Genomic DNA, 20,919 nt, shown 5'->3' on the forward strand with positions numbered 1-20,919 from the left:
CAACTGGAAATTATAGTTTGATAGAGTAGAAGTTAGGAGGTATAAATTTGGAAACCATTGACATAGGATGATATTCAAAGTATGTATATCAATGAGAAAGGCCATTGAGAGAAAAGAATCCAGGAGATTAGAATCCATGAGTATTGTAAGGGAAGGATCCAGGGTGGAATCCTGCAGGATTTCGAAGTTGGGAAGGGAGAAAGTTCAATAATTGTTCAACCCGCCAGGGAACATATTCAGTATGTTCTGTGACAATCCAAAATCCAGAGACCTCATAGATGAGTTATGTGACTAAAATCTAGAATTTTTAGATTTCATTTCCAGCCACGTATACTTGAGAGCCAAATTAAATCGATACATTAAGTAAAATTGGATAATGCTGTTATATTAAAAACAGGGCGATACTGAGTTCTATTTTGCAATTCAATGAACTAGTTTGGAGTAAAGGCCCATATATGTGACCTGGCATCGTGAGCATAAATATATAAATTCCAGAGTTCACTTGCTTTGAAGGAAGGACATTCATTTGGAATCAAATGTTTTGAATTTTTAATGTAATTCAGTAACACTCTGTATAGTATCATATACACACATCATATATCTTAGGTGCTATGTTGTGTATTTATTCAACAAATATTCGTTGGGTTTCTGGTATGTGCCAAGCACTCCCCCAAGTGTTGAGGATTGAATAGTAAGCAAAACAAATATCCCTGTTCACATTGAGCTTACATTCAAATGATGATAAAATTCTTAAATGAACTCTTTTGAAATTTCCAAAACCCATTTTCACAGAACTGATTGTCTTGTAATGGAAGTAAAACATATGCCAAAAAATAATGAAATGTAGAAAATAATGTGCTATTGATTATGTGCCTATAAAAGGGTCTGAGAGTTTCAAAAGAATAGAATACTGATAATTATTCAATGAAGACTTCTTACAAAAGATGAAATTTGAGCTAAGACCTAAGGGACAAAGAAGGTTTTACTTTGAGAGGTGGAAGAAATACAACAAATACATAAATGCAGTCATGGGATATGGAAAGTGTATATAATATTTGGAGGATAATGAATAGTCCAGTGTGTCCAGAGGAGAAGGGACAAAGAAGAAATGCCGATGAAAATGGGAAAGAGGTGGTAGGTAAGGGAGGAAGGAAATAGGAAAGCCATAACATTGCAGTAGCCAGAGATAGGCAGGAACAAACATTTTGATTCTTTAGAGAATCCAAGAAAATGAGGCTCAAGGAACAGCTATGCAATCTGATAACCGACAGATCACTCTTGATTTCCATGAGAGGAGTTATAATGGAGTGATGAAAAAAAAAAAAAAGAATTTCAAAAAGATAGACCATGAAGTAAGGTCTTCAGGACCTTCAGGAATTGGAGATAGTAATTTCTGTTATTTCAAAGAGACCAGCAAATAATGGAATGAGGGAAAGAAAAGGAAAATAGTAGCTAAGGAAGATAATATTATGAGTGAAAAATGCTGTAATTATTTAGGGTAACTAATTATTAATATACTAGGGCAGAGGATCCCATTAGAAGGAAATATTGAAGGATTGGGCCAGATAGAGGATATTCATTGGAGCATGTAATGGAGATGCTAGCTTTAAAGTAAAAATCAACTCTTTTTCTGTGAAGGAAAGAAAGGAGAAATAAATTAAAAAGATAAACAGCAATGTAGAGGTAAAGGGAAAATAATTATAGAGTTCATAATAGGTGGGCCCAATCTTCTCTATAAAGTACAAGGCAAAGATCTTTAATCTTATTATTTTACATAAGCATTTATATTATATAATTGGCCTCACTTTTGTGAAAAGCCAAGGGAGATCCAGAAATCACCAAAATATTCTATGCCAAGGTACACACCTGTCAAAAACAGATATGGCATTTATTTTATATTTATAATTATTTAAAAAAAAACAAGAAATAGGAATAGGTCATATAGCAAACTGTGTATATTTGATAACTATATAGCCAAATACATTAACATATTCAAATTTGTTCCTCACGTACTTTCCAGTTTCACAGTCTGAATAAATGTTTGAAAGCTGATGTTTTGTTATATATGCTTAAAATTCTTAGAACAAGATGCTTTCCAGAATTAAGAATTTTTCAGATTTTGGAAAGGTGATATAATACGTAAATTATATGTTGTATAACATCCCCACTGGATTGTGGGGCTGTATTCACAATCAAACACATTAAATTTTGTAGTAAAAAAGGCCGAATGTTTATGCTAAATGGACTAAATGATTACTATAAATAGCTTATATCAGTTCAAGTCAGTTTTTACCACTCTATGAGTAACCATCATTTCCAGATCTAAAATATTTTTGAGGGCAGCCCGGGTGGCTCAGTAGTTTAACGTCGCCTTCAGCCCAGGGCGTGATCCTGGAGACCTGGGATCGAGTCCCATGTCAGGCTCCATGGATGGAGCCTGCTTCTCCCTCTGCCTGTATCTCTGCCTCTCTCTGTGTGTGTGTCTCTTATGAATAAAAAATAAAATCTTTAAGTAAATAAATAAAATATTTTTGGATTTTAAAATTATGGACAAGGAATTGTACTTAATTTGTATTTTGAGGCTTTTGCTTCCTTATTAACAACCATTTATACTGTGATTCAAGTAGTAACATAATGAAAAAAAATTCTACCACTCAGAGAAATTATTTATCCAGTTTCCTATTAAATCATAATAGAAATGTGCACTTCAGGTCTTGCTTCAGACCAAATATAGGAAAAAAAAAGGTCTATCACCTCTGTAATAATTTTGATATGATAAATATTTACCTTTGGAAGCTAAAATGTAACCTGGGAACATGTAAATGTTTAATTACTTCATAAGATCCTTTTGAGTACTACTTTCCGAATCTGCAGACTGATAACAAATACACCCCCACTTCTGATACAGGGTGTATTTTTGAAGCAAAATACATATTTCATGGAGATTGATTTGTCTGCCCCGGATTTTAGTTTCTTTGAGGTTTTGAAAATTCATATTGAGGAATGAAATTATTTTGTTTTGTTTTTGTCCTGAGTCATTTCCTTCGTAATATTAATTACTGTGTTTATTACATAATATCCTTTATATAGACATATGATTTTTGCCCCTACAAATTAACATTTTTTAAGATATTTAAGAGAATGATGGCAAGAAAACTTTGATACATGCAAAGAGAACTTTTGATACATCAAAAGAAAACTGATACATACATACATACGTAGATAAGCATTGCTTCACACTGCTGAAAAATGATAGATAATAAATCTTAAGTAAATGTATCTGATCATTTTTTTAATTCATAGAGTTGTATTGTAACTGTTGCTCATAACCATTAATTAAAACATAAATACATTAATTCAATAAATATTATTTTAACACTCATGTATATGACACTCTGCATTCAAGTTGTTTAGTCTTTGAAGATGTCAATCCTCTCTATCCAACTAGCTATAATTTTGTTCGTTAATTAGTAAATAAAATTAATTCTGGTGAGAAATGAATAGGGAATAACTTCATATATTAGACATGCTTCTTAAAAGTGGAGTAAGACTATAAGACACAGGGTAAATCAAATATTTGAAACTGGGATAATAACATGATCAAAGATTGAGAGATGTGGCAGGTGACACCATAATCCAGGTATAGAAAAAAACAAAGTAGAAATATTCTTATTGGAATATGGGGTGTAGAGTTATAATGGAAAGAAATTGGACCAAATGAATAGGTTAGGGTCAGATTATGAAAGACCTTGAATGTCATACTAACGAGTTTGAATCATATTCTACAAGCAATTGAAAACTTTATTTTGAGTGGAGTTATCTATCACTTTTTTTTAGAGTGATTAATTAATAATAGACCAGAGGAGAGTTGGAAATGAAAGGAGCGCAATGGCCAAACTGATCAATCATCAAATTTCAAAAAAGCAGGGGCATGGTTAATATTTTCTAGTTTTTGTATATCAAGCCATGCAATTTAATTACTTTGCCCATAAAATTTCATTGAAATCATTCTGAGCAATATAATTCAAAAGGAAAATTACTCAGTTCAAAGTATTATCTATATTTGTTGATAATTAGCAAAGTTGTCAGAGCTGGCAACCGTATCTTAAATATAAATCCTAGCAAAATCATTAAACGATTATAAACACTGGACTGACTGTGTGAACTTACTCAGATAACAGAACATCAGCTACTAGCAATAAAGAATTAAAAAGAAAAAAAAATATTGAATACCTATATATGGCAAGCACTGCACCAAGAACTTTTTTTTTTTTAAGAGAGAGAGAGGGAGCAGGGGAAGGGACTGATCGAGGAGAAAGATCTTAAGCAGGCTCTATAGCCCAACACAGAGCCCCACCTGGGCTAGATCCCCGCAACCCTGAGATCATGACCTGAGCCAAAATCAAGAGTTGGATGCTTAACCCACTCAGCCACCCAGGTGCTCCTGCTCCAAGTACTTTTAAACAAATTTGTCCTAATGGCCAGCTGATAAGATGCTCTTATCTCCTGTAATCAATGAAAAGCCTTTGCATCAGAGCACTGAAAGAAGTTGCCCACAGTTGAGGCCTTTAGCAGTGTAACAGTTGTCCGCTTGACGTCACGTCTGTGCTCTTTCCACTCTAGTCCCTTCTGCTTATTTAGTCTTCAATAATCGTGTGCAAAGAGAAATCCCCAAGGCAGTTATGCTGCATATATTATACTCAAGCATCCGTGTTACTTTTAGAACTATGACAGACGACTCAGAGATATCGAAGTTACATACACACATTTAATTCCACTTTATTAATGATCTACAATTTGTAAAACACTGTAGTCTCTATGTATTAAGGCATTTCACAGTTCTCTAGGTATTTGATCAAAGGTTTTGCACAATTAAAACGGAACAAAAAAAGCTTGGATAAATTCCATTTACCTCATTTTTTTTTCTCCATCCCAAACCTGCCAGTATTTTCTATTTTCATTATGTCTCCCCAGCCAGCTCCATTCTAATCCCAGTAAGGGTTATTACCATCCACTTACTCACCCAAGTCAGAAACAAGGAATGGGACTCCTTTTCTTTCTCTCCATTGTCTCAGTAGGTATCATTAAGTCTTGTTGTTACACCACCCATTTCAATTTGAAATTTCTTCAGTTCCCCTCCTTCCAGGGTATTTCCCCTTCCCAGGTTGCCTCCCTTTATCAGAATACCCTCCCTGGCAAGTGCTCACTTGCTTCTTTTGTTGTCTGGTAGTTAAATACCATCCATTAGCAAGACAGTGTTGTCCTTGAGATGTAAATTTGATCATTGCACTCCCCCAATTACAACCCTGCAGTGATTTCCATGGAGTACTGGGGAAAGAAATCTTCAGTTTTAACCTTGGCCTATAAACCTTGCCCTTGTGTCATCCTCCTGCTAGCTTACTCTACACCAGCCAGGGAGGTCTTCTTCCAATTTCTTCTTTCATTTCTCAAGAAAGTGGCTTCTGGTGCTGAGACCTTTTTTGCACTAATTTGTCTCCCCTAGTAGTCTGCAAGCTTTGTGTTGCAAAAGAGATACCTCTCTTATTCTTGATGTACTTTCAGTATATCCCCAATGTTTATTTACAAAAAAAAAAAAAAAAAAAGTTATGGAGGATTAAAACAAGATCAAGGAGAAGATTTTAAAGAACTTGAAGTCTCAGGGTAAATATTATTGGATCTTGATTCTGGTAAATGACATGGTAGTATATTAATCTTCAGGGTAGTCAGGTCTGTTGCAGTTAGAAACAGATCCAACAAACGTTTAATGACTTCAAAGAACTGAATTATGCACATTTACTTAAATTTTCTCATTTACCATACACAATTTTGAATAATTTTATAAGATAGTTATAAGATAATTTTATAAGTTATAATTGCCTTTTCCATTTTAAATAGATGAAACAACCAGTCTAACTAAGGTCATCAAGCTTTTGTGTGGCTGAACCAAAACTTTAGCCTAGGCTATCTGATAACAATTTCATGGGTCTGTTCATTATCTCACAGTGGCAATTGCGTATGTGAGAAGTAATGAAGTTTTCGGTAGTCTAGGTGATATTGAAAATAAGAGGGAGTCATGGGGGTGCCAATATTTTGAGACTAAAAGCCTCAACATCTTGGTAAGGAGTAAGACAGGGTCATCAAGATTTCAAAATTAAAAACTTCCATCAGGTTGTAATAATATTGTTGGTTATTGAATAGTATTGGCTGGTTAAAGCAATGTGCAGAGAAAGCAAGTGGTGCAGCAGGACTGAGTACAAGAAAAATGAGATGATGTAAAAAGAAAATACAATCCATTTGAAATATATGATACTCCCCTTGAAATATCTGACTGCAGACTTTTAGATTATTCTGTAATATTGAGGGAAAGATGGATAAATTTGGGTTATCTTTTTGAGTGTCTGTTACTAATATTGGACTATAAAGTATATACAAAAATTAGAGTGTGTGGATAAATCGACATGTTCGGGAAAAGAGTAAAATGAATTGTCACTATGAAACACAGGAGACAAATTAGTAAAATGAAGACTCATCTTGATTCTTAGCTGAGACAGAGCTCAGAAGCAGTCCTTCATATTACTAGACCCAGAAGCCATATTTGCAATAAAGTCATTATATTTGAACACCAGGAAAGTGGTGTTCCTTTATTTGTGAGAATACTATTACAGTTGGCCATATCCATGTACTGATTTAAAAATACATCAATAATTAGATAAGTCTATTTAGAGTGAAAGAAGAGTGGGAAAATAATGGTGAAAATGAAAGATTTGTCAGAAGGAAAAGGAGACAACACTAAGAAAAGGAAGAGCAGGAAAGTCCTCCTATACTGAAGAATATCCAAAGAGAAGTGTAAGTGTACCTCGTCAGAACATGATGTAAAATCCTCTGGAGTTTATACTTTAATAGGAACATATTTTTAAAATAGTAAAGATTAGGGGTGCCTGGGTGGTTCAGCTGGTTAAGCTTAAGCATCTGTCTGTTCAGTGAGAAACCTGCTTCTCCCTCTCCCTTACCCCTCCCCCTGCGTGTGCTCTTGCCCACGCGTGGGCACACCCTCTCTCTCTCTCAAATAAATAAAATATATAAACAAAATAAAATGGAAAAGACTAGAGAAACAACCCTCTAGAGGCAAGAGTTTTCTGGATTTCTTCCTTGCATTATACCGAGAATACCAACACTCTTTCTGCTCCCCTTTCCTCCTATAAAATATTGAGATTTTAAAACTAGGCTACATAGAATTTCAGTTCAGAAAATGCATCTCCTAGACTTGCTTTAATTAGGTATTTTGATTATCTATACATTTGATTGCTAAACTCATTTTCTGTTTTATACCCATAAGTGTGTATGAAAACATATATGAGATATATATACATGTATATATATTATTTATCTTCAAAATTTGAATGGAGAAAGCTTTTTAATTTGTTTTTAATTTTACACTTAGCCTACATCCATCAGAATATCATTAACTCCTGAAATGTATTATAATTGTGCCTGGAAATTCTATGAGGTTATTAGACACTTTAACTTGAAATTACAAAAATATTTAAACAATATATAATAATACACTTTCACATAGATTTATTAGCATAAGAATATTCAAAACCCATTAACAATATAATTATTTTCATGTTCACATGACAATATCTTATTAATAATCATTTGCAGATTTTTTTGCAGATTGTTGAAAAGAGTGAAAGAAACAGCTTTGTAAAAGCTATAAGAAAAAGTATTTTTTTTAGATTATGAGCAATATGTTTTATAAACAGAGGTTACACATTTTGTCTAATTTGTTTTTTGGGACTGTAGTGACATGAATATAAATATGTACATTCACTTCAGTATATGTATTACTTACATGTCCTCAGTTCATTTATTAATACTATCAATATTTGAGTGATACGCTATCATTTTCTTCAGATGTAACCAGTCTTTCAGTGATATCAGTTTAATAATGCTAAACTGCTCAAATTCACTTTAATAATATAGCAACAGTCATTAATTCTATCTGGGGGAACCCATCTGCATCATAAATTACTTTAAAAAGAAGTCAGATTTCTATTTTGCTTTGATCCAAAGACAACTGAAATTCAAATTGAGTCAATATTGACTCAATTGAGTATGTTGCCATATAAATCCTTATTGAAATCTTCAATGATGAATAGATATTATAGATAGTAATTAGTATGTTATCTATAATTTACTTCTAATTTATTTGAGGGAGACTAAAAGTAGTTTGTTCCTTTGGTGCTGTAAGTATCCCCTTATAATTATGTCTGTGCTCCTAATGTATAGTATCTGTTAAAATTTTGGAAAAAATAAAAAATCCATGCTGTAATAATTATACTGATGTCTAAAGCATTACTGATATTTCAAAGTGGCATACATTATTCTTTTATCTTTTCAAAAATATTTTGCAATAGATGATTCAACATTTATGTGTGCCAGACAATGTATTAGGCAATAAGGAATAAAATTATGCACAAAACAAACCTAAGTCCTGATATCTGGTAGTTTGCCCCAGTAAATATTTATGCCATTTGAAGCTCTTGAAACAACATCTAGCTTGAGTTTTTGTTATTGAAACATGCAAGTCTGAAAAGCACATCTTACTTAGATCTACCTACCATGCATGTGAAATCAACAAATATGTGAGTGTTGACTTTAAAAATGGGGGAGAGGGAAAATTTTATCATACCTGCAGCTGTGAAATCTGTAGGATGGTATTTTCATCTCTTCTGCAGATAAAAATATTGAGGAGCAATATCCTGTGTGGAATTCTTGAACAGAACAAAAATATACAGTGAAAACTAAGGAAATTTCAGTATAATATGGACTTCAGTTAACAATAATGCATCAATATTGGTTCATTAATTGTGACAAATGTACCATATGAATATAAGATAATAATAATAGGGCCAGTTAGGTGTGAGGTATATGGAGTTCTCTGTATTACCAATTTTTCCAAAATTATTCTAGAATTTAAAAGTTTATTTAAAACATTATTAACTTTGGTAGAAAAAATTGAGGAGACAAAATTGTGCCAGTTGTTAGATGTTAACCTAAGAATTTGGGCATTTTTAATGATGAGTAGGAAGCCATTAAAAATGTGTTGGTAGGAGCATAACAAAAGTAATGCAGCTACATAGGGAAACTTTCTCTGTGACTGCACAAAATATAGAAAGAGAAAGGTGGCATTGAGACCAGTTGGGCTGGGAACTTTCATACAAAGTGATAAAGATCAGCATTCATGTGGTGGTCAGTACGAATAGAAAAGCAAAGGTTTGACTCAGTACAAATAAAATAATTAACACTATTTGGCAATTTATGAGATATAAAGTCTATCAGAGAAACACAGTCTGGGTGATTTTGAACAGTGATTTATAATATAAACAGGAACAGTGATTTATAATATAAACAGGATATAACATAGGAAAGTAACATATCATTTTAGACTTAGAAACTACAGTTGTGGTTAGGTAGGGTAAAAGAAGATATATTTCAGCTCCCAAGGCTGAATGAAAGTTTAATCATTTCCTCCAGGAATGTCCTGTGTTTAAATACTTTGAATCCTCTTGAACAGTGAACAAGGAATGTTTGGAATTTCTGAGCCTAGAATGTCACTGTGGACTGTTTCATAGTCTTTGCAATAACGAATGTATTCTTATTTGAAATATTAATATTTTCTTATAAGTGCACACAGTGAGTCATACTCTCAATGCATAAACTAAGAATTAGAAGTAAAATAGGAAAATTTCTAGCTGCCAGACTATCACTTAATCAGTAATCTCTAATATGTATTCAGAATATTAATTAATGGTTTTAATAGAAGTCTAAAAATGGCACATGGCTACAATTCCAAAGTCACTTGATAAAATGAAATTTTAGGTAGTTAACTTTTATTTTATTACCATTTACATTTCTACTTTTGCTTATTAAAAGCAATTTTATGTTCCCTATCTCACAAGTGCAAAATAAATTACTTCTGAAACTTTTAAAGAGGGGCAAATGGTTGAAATGATGAAATTTGAAAGTGACCCACAAAACACGAGTAATGAGAGAAAGAGAGCTGAATTTGTTCCCATTGTGTGGAACAGTCCCCTTGATGTCAATGGAGGTTCGTAAGAACGATTTTGTAGGTAATTTGAGGTATTTAAGTTAGAAATAACTATTAGTTTAAACACAATCTCAATTGGATTTAAATTTTCATTTTATAGATGTGACCAGCTCTTTAGGGTCATTCTTATTAAAGAAACCACCTTTTCATTAAAAAAAGAATCTAACATTGCATCATCAAAAGAACAGTTATGAAGTAGTTCTCTGGGTAGGGGTGAGGGAACTCACATTCATTGTTGATTTGTACATTACTTTTTATTGGATTTAGTAAAGTGTGCCTTACAATTTTGTGATTAAAATAGATAAAGATGTACATATTGACCACCAATTTGCCATGAATACCAGAAAATAATAATGGAGTTTTGTCACACAAGAGGACAGATACCACGAAGTCTCCTGTAATGAACTATTCTCTCAAATCCCACTGTCATTGTTGTATAAGGCTGAAGCTGAGGAGGGAGCTCCCTCGGGGAAATGAAGCCCTAGAACATGATAGAAGTATTTTTTTTTCCCCATCAGGTACAGTATTTTCAGGATGGTTGGAATCCTGTGAGAGTATATTGGTAGGATAAACCGTGCAGAGAGAGTGACTATTCATTGAGATTACCCATACTGCAATGAGCTACAAACATCTTTGGGAATTTTTTTCTCTGCTGAGAAAAGCTTGATACAATCGTCCCCCACCTTCAGTCCATTTTCTCTGAAATCTTTAGAGGTCATGGTTTTTTCTCTTTGGATCATTAGATAGTGCATTTAAAAATTATTTACAAAAAGTTGTATTTGTGTATAACAACACTTCTATTTTATACAAATCAACACATACTAATGCATTTTTTATTTTATTTTTTTGGTCAGATAAAAAGCTAGATTAGTAACTGTTATATCTAAGCTGATCTGTCTCTTTAATATAAGATTTGTTTTTGTTTTTGTTGTTTTGTAAACACTTTCTGACATTTAAGTATCAGAGGTGGTTGCATGAATATTTGTAGAAATGCTATACATTATGAAACTTTTTACATCATTGTAATGAATGTCAGCTTTGGAATTAGTAGATTCATTCCTGGTATTGGCTTAGTAATAATATCAGTTGCTTATCTCTGTCTTTCACTAGGACCTTAACTGACTGGGTCTTACCTTTAAATGAAAGGAACAAACTAGGTTATCTCTATCATGCCTCACTACTTGTAATGCTGTATATATATACTGATGTATGGACTCTGAAATGTTTTGCCACTGTAAGATTGATTTTGCAGCCTCTATTCAAATTCTACCAATTATTTCCTCAGTATAGAAATATGATTAATTCTACACATATAATATCAATAACTAAAAGGTCATTGAGAGGGAATTCATTTGTGCTGTCCCAAATTTTCAGCGGTCCTGTTGTTGCTAATAATGAGGATGGATGATAGTGTATTAATAATTAAAAATATTTCTGGGCAATAATGTTCATTCACTTAACACTTTTTCACTATCTACACTAAGCCAGATATATTGTGGAAAGGTGAGACAGGAGACCTCATGGAGAATATGCATTCTAGTCAACATATGCAAGTCAGCAGGGAGGAGAGCCATGAAGGTCCTGAGGAAGTGCAACCAGATTGCTCTCTGGCGAAGAAAGTTTCAAGCAGTGAAGGACCAGTGCAGTCCCTGCTTATCTGGCATATTGATTGAAAAGCACAAAGTCCAGGATGACTGGGGCAGAGGAGGGGAGTTTGAGGTAGAAGGAGGCATTAGGGAAGAGAGAAGGGGTAGAGAGATGGTATAGCACCATATAGTCATAGAAAATGGAAAAGGACACAATTTCTGGTTAATTATCTTACTGATGATGCTTGTGATCTGTTTATTGAAAGAATCATCTAATTTGAGTTCTCTTACATTAAAATATCCAACTTTGTGGGGATTCTAAATTATAATAAAACTTCCCTAGAGACAATCTTTGTAAACCCGTTTATATGTTTCCTTAGTGCCTTCGAATGTATCCGTGTGTGTATGTATTGTGTGTGTGTGTGTGTATGTGTGTATATACACACATATGTATTGCAATTGGATTCATCCCAAATATATAATTTGTGTATTTCCTTGCCACTTAGCATTATATCTTGGGCAAATCCCCAATTTGTAAATCTTCAAAAGCATTAGTTATATTCAACTCAATATTTAATCTCACTATTCAAAATTGTGGTTGAACAAGTCTTTATTGATGCATGCTTCCATTTGGGGAAAGTTATTTATATGTCATATACATATACTTTATAATTACTTTTATATATAAGGGGGAATTTGCATTAATATATCTTATTATTTCTTTAGGAATTTATCCTAGAAGCAAAATTACTAATGTTTCAAAGAACATGAATGGTTTTTAAGGTTCCTGATAAAAACTAAAACTCCATAGGAAGTTTTTTTTAAGTTTCTATTTAAATTCCAGTTAGTTAACATACAGTGTAATATTAGTTTCAGGTGTACAATATGGTGATTCAACATTTCGTGAAGCACCGGGTGCTCCTCACAAGTGCCCTTCTTAATCCCCATCACCCATTTAACCTATGCCCCACCTGCCTCCCTTCTGTTAACCATCAATTTGTTCTCTATAGTTAAGAGTCTGCTTCTTGGCTTATTTTTCTCTCTCTTTTTTCCTTTTGCTCATCTGTTTTGTTTCTTAAATTCTACGTATATGAGTGAAATAATATGGTGTTTGTCTTTTTGTGACGGACTTATTTCGTTTAGCATAAAACTCTCTAGCTTCATCCATGTCTTGCAAATAGACAATTTTCCAAAGGAGACAAACAGATCCCCATAGGAATTTTAAAAAAAAATTAATAGGCTATGGATTCCTCAAAGTTTTTACGTGGAAAACTAGCCCAGTTTTCTTAAAGGGAATATTCTTAAGAAAGAAATATAATTAATTTTTCATATCTCATACTAGGTTCTAGAAATCATATACGAAAACAATATTTTTAATTTTTAGATCAGCACTCTAACCATATTCATATTATTGGCATTATTTGAGCAAAAATGTTTTCACAAATAGCTTCAAGAATGACTATAATGTCAGTTTAATGTAATAAAGAGTTTAGGTGATTGTGCTCAAAGGTTCTTTGTCCAATTAGAATTTAAAGAGATTGTTTAATGAAGTAAAAGAGTTCAGATGTTAGATACAGCAGTTTAAAAAACCTCAAGTTATTGCCATAATATGCACACAGGAATATACTTTGTTTTATCAAATTAGGTACCTGAAATTGAATGGAAAAGACAAAAATGTGCAAAATCATGAATTTTTAGTAGGTGAAATAATATATTTAGTATGTAGCTATGATCAGAGAATATGACTTCTGAATAAAACTGAAAATTCTCCTGGGTTAAAAAAAGAAAAAAAAGGATTCAATGCATGAGCCTTACAAACCCTTTATGGTATCATTTGTGTTTGATGATGTGTGATGTGTAAATTGTGTAGTCTTTACTTTGTGCCAGGTACAATTTTCAAAATAATCTAACCACAGCATGTTCACTAATTGCATTACTCTAACTAGCTATATTGTATGCCCTTCATTTGACGGTATAACTATATAACCTTTGAAAATGGTATCCCTTGTGATTTTTAAATCCAGCATCAATATTTTGGCAGAATCATTTTGCAGGCATTTAAGTTACATGGATTTGAATTAAAATCATATCTTCTGGGATCCCTGGGTGGCGCAGCGGTTTGGCGCCTGCCTTTGGCCCAGGGCGCGATCCTGGAGACCCGGGATCGAATCCCACGTCAGGCTCCCGGTGCATGGAGCCTGCTTCTCCCTCTGCCTGTGTCTCTGCCTCTCTCTCTCTCTCTCTCTCTCTGTGTGACTATCATAAATAAAAAAAAAAAGAAATTGTTAAAAAATCATATCTTCTGAAAAATGTCTGTAATATACTTTTTTCATCTACTCCAGCTTATTGGAAGTTTAACTTATTAATTCTTGGGTGACTGTTTATCAATTCACTTGTCAAAAGTGTTTCACAAAATTGAGTATGAAGAAATTATAGACATTGAATCATTTTAGCCAAAATTCTATTAAATAAAAAAATAGAGAGTAATGAAACAAATTTTGTGTTCATTTTAAATTAAATTCATGTGAAAAAATAAAATAAATTAACTTCATTCACCCATTAACTTATAACCATCTTAATACCACTTAGTAACAGAAGTTAGTGGGATGACTATGATTTATTATCCATAGTGGCTCATTTTTTAGGGAAAAAGGGGCACTTTTAGTACTTTCTCTGAGACTGATTTTGCACAGCAGATCAACCAATAGTTAGTTTATTGTATCGGGGTTTTTAATATAATAAGATAAACAGTGATTGTGCAGGAAAATTGAAATATAAGACCAATGGAGAGATAAAAAGTGAAACATAAAAATTAATATTGTTCTTTTTGGCTCCTTGGTGATTATTTTTTAATGTTAAAGCTTTTAACATTTGCATATTAATTTTTAAAAAGAATACAAGCTATTTTTTTACTTAGAGATGTAGTGTGTATACACATCAATTAAATGTTTAATAGCTTTACAAATAGCTTTACTCATCTCCCTTGTGTATTTACAAGTGGAAATGTTTAGTTAGAAAGAGAATCCATGAGAAAGAAAATTATTTAAAATGTAATTCATAGAAACAGCTGATCTAGAATTATTTTAGTTTCTCCAAAGTAAAATATATTATCCTTATATATTTTACCTTTTCCTAAATCAATAAACATGTTAATATTATGCCAACTAACAAAGGTATTTATTTTTAAATTAAAGGCAAACCTATATTTGAATGCATATCAGACTATGACTTTTTATTTTGAATATATACTGGAGCTTATTAAATTTTAATACAACTAAACCAATTTAAGGTGACTTATGGTTTAATAAATGCCAGTGAGAACAGGAAGTTAAAAGGCTTATAAAATTCAGGAAGATAATTTCAACTTGATAATATTTCATGCTGCAGACTGATAAAAATTTCTGTTACTATTTCTTTTCATCCTCTATTTTCTGGTATCCAGACATTGATATTTAGCATTTTCATGCTTTGAATAACAGTTCTATGCTTATTATTAAATTGTCTGTAATTTTATGGATAAATAATGAGAAATCCTCCATTTCTCAGCCATGCCCAGGAAGCATACTGCCAGCTTTCATTTCTATACAAGAACTGAATGTTTCTTTAACTAGCTGCCTTCTTCATTTATCAACAGTTAATTTTATCTGTATTAGTTTACTTTTTACTTTTGTAATATTATTAATGTTTTGAAGTTAACTAGGGTGATATTTGGCAGTCTTACAATGAAATAAAACTTTAAAAGCCTTTTATTAAAATGAATTAAGATGTGCCATAAACTAGTACAGCTAGTTTCTTCTATAGTAATTTAAATATTTTACTTAATGTAAAATAGTTACATCTGGGAATTCTAAAATGCTGTATGTATTTCATATCCATTTATTGGAAGGCATCTCTAAAAATGGCAATGCTCGATGAATTAATATAATTTATAATAGAAGGGAAGAACACAAATTAACTTGTATTTTCACATTCACTTACTCTAGATTAGTACTTTTATTGCTTTGTTTCTCTTCTTCTTTTAATCTCCTGTTCATACTGTTCCTTCTAAAGGGGAGGAAAAAAATGCTTATTTAATTTTTCTAGCTCATTCCATAAAAGAAAATCTCATTTTCCAAGTTAGCATTCCAATTAAAAAAACAAATATTATGTGTATTTAAACATATATATTCAGCGGGAAGATAATCTATGTGATACAATATCTGATTTTATCTTTATTTGAACTTGTTTTATAATTAAAGAATTTTATATCCATTTCTCTAATAAATAAACTCTTAAGAGGCTTAGGAATTTCTTCAGTTAAAGAAATAGAAACAGTAGAATTTCTCAGCTTCACCATACCCAAAAGAAATCCATGGCACAGATTAGATTGGAGGGTATAGTTCCTGACTCCTCATTTCAAGGGATGTGACTCTTGTCAATACTTCCATTTTAAGGTATGTTCACAATTTTCGAATACCAAGGAAATTACTGCTGTTAAAACAAGAAAAGAGAACATTTGAAATACAAATCAACATTTTTTCCTGTTTAAGTGTTATAAGCTCCTGTGAATTAAAATATTATGTGAGGGGAAAAATTATTTTAAAGGAAACTGATATGTTCATTTACTTTCATAAATATATCAAGGAGTTAGGACACAGAAAACATTTTCTCAAATAATACTCAAATTTTCAAATTCAGGCCTACTAAAAATTTTTGCATTGGTCTTTCATGTTTTCTCTTTTTAAAGTTTGAGCATATTATTAGAGGAATTACAGGTTGATCAGAGTAGAGATGGATCCTATATACTTTATATGGTATACTAAAGTATACCTATATACTTTAATTCACCATACTTTAATGGTGAATTAAATTGCTTGAAATCATCTGGATCTTACTATCTCAAATATCATGGTGGTGATACAATAATTTAGCATTGATGATTGCTTTATTTAATTTTCAATTACTCAGAAATATCTTTTTTTTTAAGATTTTATTTATTTATTTATTTATTTATTTATTTATTTATTTATTTATTTATTTATTCTTGAGAGACACAAAGAGAGAGAGGCAGAGACACAGGCAGAGGGAGAAGCAGGCTCTATGCAGGGAGCCCGATGCAGGACTCGATCCCGGGACTCCAGGATCACAACCTGGACTGAAGGTGCACTAAACCGCTGAGCCACCCAAGCTCAGAAATATCTTTTATAAGAAAGATTAAATTATTACATAGCTCTTCACTTCAGTCAAAAAAGCGTTTTCTTAATTATATAAGTCTTTTATACTACTTTCTCACATTTTGTAATCTTTTACTGTCTTTTTAGGATATAAGTATTGTGAAAAAAAAAGAACACAGTTTATAAATCCCTTATTTAAGAAGAAAAAAAGAACACAGTTTATAAATCCCCTATTTAAGAAGAAAATCTAAAAACTTATTACATTTTTATAGTTTCATATTCTATATTCTTTTATAATAATTTAAGCTGTGTTTTCAGAGACTAAAATCAAAATAGTTTGTAAGAATACTTCCAATTTATAGATCATAGACGCATACATTTTAGAAGCCATATTGCAATACTCAGTGAGGTATATTTTTTAGTCCATGTGCTTAAAGAATGGCATATCAGGAATGTGCAGATAATTGATGGCAACACGTCCTGGATATTTTATGGTCAAGTTAGATGCAAATAAAACTGGTCCTACTCTGATGCTAGTTATTTAGATGTAAATGCTAGAAGTAGGTAGACCAGGTCAACTGACTCCTCATGCTATATTTTCTCAGCCACAGGTGTTTATTACTAAAAATGGCTGTTGGAGGAGGGTTCTTTCTGCAATATTTTTGGAGCGCAATACAATTCCTACATTATAATAGCTACTTTTTTGTGTATAAAATTATGTTCAGCAATGCCTTGCAGATTTACCATCATACAAAGCAATTGTTAGAATTTGGAAAGTAATGAATGTGTAAAGTAATCAATGAGGATGAAGGGCAATCCTGGTGTCAGTCTTCCTCTTACATGCAGGGATTTCCTCTAGAACTGAATGTTCAGTATTAAGAAAAGTGTCATGAAGCATTAGCTAATTCAGAAGTTAGAAGCAAAATTTTAACCTTCAAAATGAAGTTTTTATTGATTGTTGAATAAATACACGAAGTAGTAGTTTTAGTCTCTAAAATAAGCAATATGAAGGTAAATTTTATCATTTTTTAATGTTATCCTGAAGTCTCCTGAGATCAGCATTTGATTATTTTAAAATTTTTAACCTTTTTTTTTTCATTTTGTTTTGCTGCAAACCGAAATACAGTCACAATATATGGTAGTATAATTGTTCTATTTTAATAGAATCTATTTTTTCCCTAGTCCTCAGAGAGATCCTATGTAGGCCATTGCCAGATGTATCATTCTAGAGTATATTAATCAAGGATCTGAATCAGGATGGAACTCCTGTGTGTCCAGAGAGCTGGGTCAGGATGTTTCTGTAATTCCCTGATGAGGAGTAGAAAGATATTGGCCTTTGAGCTATATAGACTTTAGTGTTTTATATGTTATTAACTAGTTGATTCCTGCTCAGCATACCTGCTAAGTAGGACACACTTTTGTTCCAGTAAGTGAAAACTTCAATTATTCAATTGAATATAATTTTGAAAACAGTTTCTTTCTGTCTGCAAGAAATGAAATCAACTCTGTTTTTCTTTTCCAAATAAGTTAAAACTGAGTGTATGCGGACGGAGAAGTTGAATTGCTTTTTCTCTGTTGTGAGCTACCTGGTATAAAACAGTGGCTCCAGGCACACTCGGTAGCAAAGTCGGTTAAGCAGCAGACTGTTGCTTTCAGTTCAGGTGACTTTCTTGAGATTGGGCTCTACACTCAACCCAGAACCTGCTTAAGATTCTCTCTCCCTTTGCCCCTCCTTTCATTCTCTGGTGTGCATGCACACGCTCACTCTCTCTCTTTCAAAATACTAAGTCTTAAAAAAAATGGCTCCAAATATAATAATAATTTACATCTTAAGAAATTAAGTAGTTCTCAAAAAGGAGGGGCATGATCACGTTTAGTTAATGAAAATCTGCCTTTTATTATCAATACTAGCTCCAGCTCCTTGGTTTTGAGATGCTGATAGAAAAAAAAAATATGTCATATAAAAACATACAAGATAAAAGTAAGATTACAAATGAGAAAGAAAGAAGGAAGGAAGAAGGAAAGGAAGAAAGAAAGGAAAGGGAAAAGAAAAGGAAGGAAGGGAGAAAGGATGAAAGAGGGAGGGCAAGAAGGAAAGGAAAAGACTGGTTTCCAAAGATAAATTATGTCTTCAGGGGAAATTGTATTTACTACAACTATTTCAGTAAAAATCAACTCATTTTAAAGATATAGCCTGCTGGTTATCATTCCCCTTCCCCGACTAAGCTTTTCTGAAATAAAGTTAATTTTGGATGGGAAAATTTGGAACAAAGCAGTAGACTACCTCTTTGCCATTTATCACATCTCTACTTTGTATTAAACACTTTACAAATATCATCACTGTCCTCACAGATAAAACTTCTGTAATTTAGATGTTATTTCCACTTTACTAAAAGAGGGATTATGGCTTTGCAATTATTCTTGTACTTTAAGTCTGCTCAGGATATCTTGGTTCATGTAGAAGTAAATAGTGAGGAAGAAAACCTGGATTCTGGATTATTTTTGCCATTTGTTCTTTTAAGGCTGGATTTCAGGATCCTCTTGAAAGAATAGCAATGCCCCCATCTTCTTTAGAGATGAAGTTCAAGCGTACCGATAAATGTGAACACAGTTTGTAAGCTCTATACATACATATATGATATTATAAGAGTTGTTCTTACCAAGACACAAGAATAGATGGTTGATCTTTATATTTTATTTTTAACTATTACCTTGGTTTTCTAAACCAGTTACCTTTAACTTTTAACAGACAACATTTTATGAAAATACAATTTGATTCTAGAACACAAAAAGAAAACTGCAGATGGCATAAAATTGTTTGAGTCCTCAGTTTTCAAGGACCAAATTCTTATTTTGTAAATTTTCAAGAATGGGTTTATAATTTCCTATAAATTAATTTATTTAGTCCTAACACTTTAAGAAAGAAAAATCATATTATGTGAATAGAAAATTGTATTAGAATACAATTAGAAAATGTCAATGTTACTTCAGATAGATTATTTTAACAGAAGAAAATAAAGATATATACTTTTTTGCAGACAAAAAAATAAGGGAAATAATTTGGCTATTTTTAAATGTCTTAAAGTTAATTCTTTGCACTCAGTCTTAAAGAGTATTGAGCAAAATATATTACATATTTCAAAGCATTAATAGTGAGATTTAAATTTATTTTTATCATTTATATTGAATAATGAAGTTAGTGGTTCTCTTTTTTAAGCAAGGTATAAGATTTCACACATTTTGAGTGTTAACAATAGAGATTAGAAGAATTATACATTGAAATTCACATTGAGGTAAAAAACATTTTTCTTCTAAATGACAGTGAAACTGCTTAAGTTTTTATCTATGTTAATAGAAGAAAGGAGTCAAATATGAAGGTTGGCGGTGCTTTCATCTACTCAAATTCCTCCCACGTCCAGAGTTGATTGACACTCTCAACAAACTAATAATTGCCCACTTGATTTGTTTTAAATAATTCTCATTTTTTTTTTTTTGGATTTTTAAGTAGACTTAAATCATTAGGAAATACTTGCATCAAGTGTAATCATTTGTGTGGCTTTAACTTTTATCCTTTATTTGTTTTTATTCATTATTAAAACTTTACTTTTTTAGAGGAGTCATTTGCTTTCCTTATGGTAGAGGATCCATTTTTTTATAGAGACAATCTTCCATTCATTTAGGTACCTGCTTACATTTTCAGGTGCCCCCTCTCCATTGAGCTACATGCACTTGTTTTCATTAAGTTGAAAACCGATGAATTCAGGTTGGCTTTCCACTCTTTCTACACCTCATGCCTATACAGAGTAGTTCTTATTTATTCATAAAATAAAATTATTTTATGTATATTAGCCATGTTACAGAATAGCAGTTTAGCAAATTTTTGCATGAGTGTTTCATGCTAGAAATCTAAGATGATTCTCTTTATTCCTGACAGGATATTAGTTTTACAAGCTATCTTTTCAGATTTATGTTAATGTAACATGTACTTTATACAACTCATACAGAAAAAAATGCAGAGATTTTGCCAAATAAGCAGAATATGGAAAATGTTGTTAAGAAGCCAACT

The 20,919-nt window shown here is 32.2% G+C and overlaps 1 protein-coding gene across 5 annotated transcripts in view; it reads left to right on the forward strand.

Moving 5' to 3' along the window:
• The window catches only part of PCDH17 (protocadherin 17), a 96,150-nt gene that overhangs the window by 41,835 nt on the left and 33,396 nt on the right, over window positions 1-20,919 (forward strand). The gene's annotated exons all lie outside the window — the stretch shown is intronic.

The sequence above is a fragment of the Canis lupus genome, chromosome 22, assembly GCF_003254725.2.
Source record: "Canis lupus dingo isolate Sandy chromosome 22, ASM325472v2, whole genome shotgun sequence".
Classification (NCBI taxonomy): Eukaryota; Metazoa; Chordata; class Mammalia; order Carnivora; family Canidae; genus Canis; species Canis lupus.